This window comes from Erinaceus europaeus, chromosome 2 (genome assembly GCF_950295315.1).
Source record: "Erinaceus europaeus chromosome 2, mEriEur2.1, whole genome shotgun sequence".
In the NCBI taxonomy this organism is placed as follows: Eukaryota; Metazoa; Chordata; class Mammalia; order Eulipotyphla; family Erinaceidae; genus Erinaceus; species Erinaceus europaeus.
Genome location: NC_080163.1, coordinates 184,694,479 through 184,699,937, shown reverse-complemented (window position 1 = coordinate 184,699,937; position 5,459 = coordinate 184,694,479).

The window sequence follows — 5,459 nt, the reverse complement described above, 5'->3', positions numbered from 1 at the left end:
GATTCTCCCTCTCTATCATCCCCTTCCCTCTTTATTTCTGGCTGTTTCTAGCCAGTAAATAAATAACACCAAAAAAACTTTATTTTAGTCCTCTAAGGCAGGGGTAGATAGCATCATGGTTATGCAAAGAGATTCTCCTACCTGAGGCTCTAATGTCCCAAGTTCAATCCCCTGCAACACCATAAGCACCAAGGTCACCACCAGAAATGAGCAGTGCTCTGGTAAAAAAAAAAAAGAAAGAAAGAATAGGAAGAAAAGAGAAGAGGAGAGGAGAGGAGAGAAGAAAAGAAAGGAAAAGAAATGAAGAAAAGAAAAGAAAATTCTCCTTTTGTAGTTGGGTAAGTTCCTCAGTTGGTAAAGCATTTGACTTGCGTATCTGATGTTCCTAGTTCAATCCCCAGCACCATATATATACACCACAGTGGTGTCTGGTTTGTCTCTGTCTCTCTCATTAATAAATCTTTACTCATTTTTTGGTGCTGAGGACTTGTGTCTTCATGATTCCACTGCTCTCAGACTCTTTACCGGGTGAAAGAAAGGAGATGAGACATCACTAGCAGTTCTTTACTGTTTAGGAAACTTCCCCTTTGTGTAGTGCTCCCAGGTGGTGGTCAGGGACTCAAACCCAGGTCCTCAAGCACAATTAAATGTGCACTTTACCAGGTGAGTTTACTAAGCTCCTAAATCTTTTTTTTCAAACTGATCTATTTAATAGAGAGTCAGCGTATCATTTTGGCATATGTAATGCTAAAGATTCAACTCAGGACCTCATGCTTGTAAGTAAACACATTATCTACTGTGCCACCTCCCAGGCTCACGTAAATATATATTGCTACCAGGGCTATTGCTGGGGTTCAGGGCCTACACATTGAATTCACTACTCCATTTTTTCCTTCTTAATTCATAGGACAGAGAGAAATGGAGAGGGGAGGGGGAAATGGGAAGAAAAAGATCTGCAGCCCTGCTCCACCAGTTATGAAGCTTCCCCCCTATAAGTGGGGAACAGGGGCTTGAAGTGAGATTCTTGCACATGCAGTGGGTGTACCACTGCCTGGTTACAATCACTGTTTTCTTTTCATGGGGCTTGGTGCTTGCTTGCACCACAAATCCACTGCTCCTGGTGGCCATCCCCTTTCCATTGTTGTAGTTGTTGCTATTGTTGTTGTTATTACTGTTGCTGTTAGATAGGACAGAGATAAATTGAGAGAGGAGAGGAAGACAGAGATGGGGGACAGAAAGACACCTGCAGACCTGCTTTACCGCTTGTGAAGTGACCCCTTACAGGTGGGGAGCTAAGAGCTCAAAGCGAGATCCTTGAGCTGGTCCTTGCACTTCCATTATGTGCACTTAACCCGGTGCACCACTGCCCAGCCCTGTCACAATAATTTTTTGAAAATAAATTCTTTTTACCTCTAGCTTCCGGGACTCTTATTGCAACCCGTGCAATGGAGCAGTGGATAAAATACTGAACTCAAAAATAGAACCCTGAGTTTGATCCCTGGCATCATATGCAACAAAGTGACGCTCTGTTTCTCTGCCTCACTGTTATACATACTTGCCTGCACAAAACTGCACTGAGGTGGCTGTTTTTTCCATTTATGCAGAGAAATAGGGAGAGAGACACATGTAGCACTGCTCCATTGCTTGTGAAGTTTTCCCTCTGCAGGTGAGGACTGGAGGCTTGAACCTAGGTATTATATATGATAATTTATTCATTCAGTCAGGTGAGACACTGCTTGGTCCCTAATTTTTTTAAGTAGCTATATCATCCACACCGAAACATGGTTTATAATCATAGAAATGTGCAGATCTTTCCCAGACACAAATGCAAAACACCATGAACCAAATCCAACAATCCTCACCAGTGTAAATCTGCACTTGCCAATAGTGAACCTGTAATGACGATTCCCAGAATATTCTGGGTCCATCACTTTCTATTTCTCAATCACTCCTTAGCCTCTTGGAGCAAGGAGCTAAAGAGGAATCAATACATGTTAGTTACAGAGAGACAACAACACAAACAAATATGGGGAATGTTTAGTACTATGTACCTTACCATTTTATCCTCATCACTGTCATACAATATAGTTACTTTCCTAATTAACAGACAAGGACAAGGAATTTCAAAGAAGAGAAATTTCTTGCCCTAAAATGCCATTATTATTATTTTTTTTACTTCATGGTTTATCACTGGGGCTCCGTGCCTACACTATGAATCCACTGCTCCCAGAGGCCATTTTTTCCTTTTTTGTTGCCCTTATTATTGTTGTTATTGTTGTCGGATAGGACAGAGAGAAATTGAGAGAAAAGGGGGAGATAGAGAAGGGAGATAAAGACACCTGCAGACCTGCTTCACTGATTGTGAAGCGATCTCAACTGCAAGTGGGGAGCTGGGGGCTCCAACCGGGATCTTTATGCCATTCCTTGAGCTTCACACCATGTGCACTTAACCTACTGCATTACTGCCCAGCCCCCAAATGCCATTAATTAAGCCTAAGGACATGCACTCTGCAATTGTTTGCTGTAGCATTCACATATTCATTTAGGTGAATATATATATATATATATATATATATATATATATATATATATATTTGTTTTGTTTTAATCTCCTAAATACTTACCAATTTTTAGCTTGTTCTACTTAGCTGATGATACAAGTATGTTAGAATTATCAACTGTGATTGTGTATTTAATTATTTTTATTTTGTTCATTTTTTAAAATTTCTTTTTTGGGGAATTAATGTTTTACATTCAACAGTAAATACAATAGTTTGTACATGCATAACATTCCCCAGTTTCCCATTTAACAATACAACCCCCACTATGTCATTTATCATCCTTCATGGACCTGTATTCTCCCCACCCACACACCCCAGAGTCTTTTACTTTGGTGCGATATGCCAATTACATTTCAGGTTCTACTTGTGTTTTCGTTTCTGATCTTGTTTTTCAACTTCTGCCTGAGACTAAGATCAATTTTGTTCATTTTTGCTCTATGTCTTTGTATCTGAATAAAAAAAAAATCCTAGAAGCAGTGAAATTACACATTCACTAAGCTCCAGCTGGAAGGGAGGAAGGAAGGAAGGAAAGTAGGAAGGAAGGAAAGAAGGAATGGAGGTTGGGAGGAAGACCGATAATCCAAGAACAGAGCTAAAATAAATGAGACCATTATGGTTTACCTATACCTGCTACAGATGGGCTACACACTTGGCTCTCAGTTTTATAATAATCAACATAAAGAGGGAAAATGGGGGACAGGGTAGTGCACTTGACTAAGTGCACAAATTACAATGCACAAAGACCCAGGTTCAACCCCCTGGTCCCTACCTGTAGGAGGAAAGCTTCACAAGTGGTGAAACAATGCTGCAGGTATCTCTCTGTCTCTCCCTCTCTATCCCCCTTCCTCTCAATTATTCTGTTATATCAAATAAAATAATAATGTTTTTTAATGTAAAATGGGTTATTGTCAATACAGTCATGAGTCAACCAAGCAACTGTTCACCATTCATACTATACAGTTATTTTTTTTTTGTCTCCAGAGTTATCAGGATTATCACTGGGGCTCAGTGCCTGCACCACAAATCCACTGCTCCTGGAGGCTATTTTTTGCCTTTTGTTGCCCTTGTTGTTTATTGTTGTTGTTGTTGTTATTGTTGTATAGGACAGAGAGAAATGGAGAGAAGAGGGGAAGGTAGAGAGGAGGAGAGAAAGATAGACATCTTCAGACCTGTTTCACCACCTGTGAAGCGACCCCCCTGCAGGTGGAGAGCTGGGGTCTCAAACCAGGTTCCTTATGCCAGTCTGTGAGCTTTGCACCATGTGCGCTTAACCCACTGCACTACCACCTGGCCCCCACTATACAACTATTTTAACTGTATTTATTTGTAAATAAATACAGCATCACTCTAGTACATGGGATACCAGGATTTGAACTCAGGACCTCATGCTTTATCCACTATGCCACCCACTAGGCACTATACAGTTAAGATTTCACTGAAATTTATCTGGCATGAGGGAATTCATACATAGAAAACTAATATAACAATAAACTTACAACAAGATTCAAAGAGTGGTTTTTTTTCAATATATATATATATATTTTTTACCAGAGCACTGATCAGCTCTGGCTTATGGTGGTGCAAGGGATTGAACCTGGGACTTTGGAGCCTCAGGCATGAGAATCTCTTTGCATAACCATTATGCTATCTACCCCTGCCCTAAAGAGTGGTTTCTTAATGCCCACTGACAAACTACTGTATAAAGAAATTGTGGGATATATGGTCAGTGGAATATTATTCTGTAATTACAAATGTATTGTTTTGGAGAAAATGTATAAACTAGAGGTTATTATGCTAAGTGAAATATGTAAAGAGGTGAAAGACAACTACCAGATGGTTTCACTCATATAGTGAATAACCAAAGCAAATGAATTTGCAAAAACAGTAACCAAACTGTCTATTAGACTTTGTGAAAACTACGATGGTTATTAGAAGGAAGGGAAGACACAGGAACTTTGGTGGTGGGTATAGTGAGCTGCACATACATATATATAGAAACTGCACCCATGGAATCGTAGACTTCTGTAAGCCAATGTTAATATGAATAAAAATTCTTTAAAAGTTCTTTATTAATGAGAGAAGAGAGAGAGAACTAGATGTCACTATGGCACATGTGCTGCTGGTGATAGAACTCAGACCTCATGCTTGAGAGTCTAGTGCTTCATCCATTGCACCAGCTCCCAGGTCAAATAAATAAATAAGTATAGAGAAGATTTTTTAAAATATTTATTCACTTTTGTTGTTTTATTGTTGTAGTTACTGATGTCATTGTTGTTGGATAGGACAGAGAGAATTGGAGAGAGGAAGGGAAGACAGAGGGGGAGAGGAAGATAGACACCTGCAGACCTGCTTCACCACTTGTGAAGTGACTCCCCTGCAGGTGGGGGGGAGCCGGGGTCTCGAACCAGGATACTTATTCCAGTCCTTGCACTTTGCGCCACCTGTGCTTAACCTGCTGCGCCCAGCTCCCGAGAAGATATTTCTATTGAAACGAATATGACATGTTTCCAAGTCCTTGGCTTGTCTAAGATGATTCAGACATAAAAGGCACAACTACTTTCTCATCAAACATTATCTTCAAAGAAGTGACTCAATGGTAAAGCACATGTCTTGCAAGCACAAGGGCCTGGGTTTGGTTCTCCACACATTAAAAAGCAAACAAGAGGGGGCTGGGCGGTAGCACAGCTGGTTAAGTGCACATGGCACAAAATACAAGGGCTAACGTTATGAACGCGGTTTGAGTCCCCAGCTCCCCACCTGTAGGGGGGTCGCTTCACAAGCAGTGAAGCAGGTCTGCAGGTGTCTATCTTCCTCTCCCCCTCTCTGTCTTCCCCTCCTCTCTCCATTTCTCTCTGTCCTATCCAACAATAACAGCAGCTATGACAACAATAACAACTA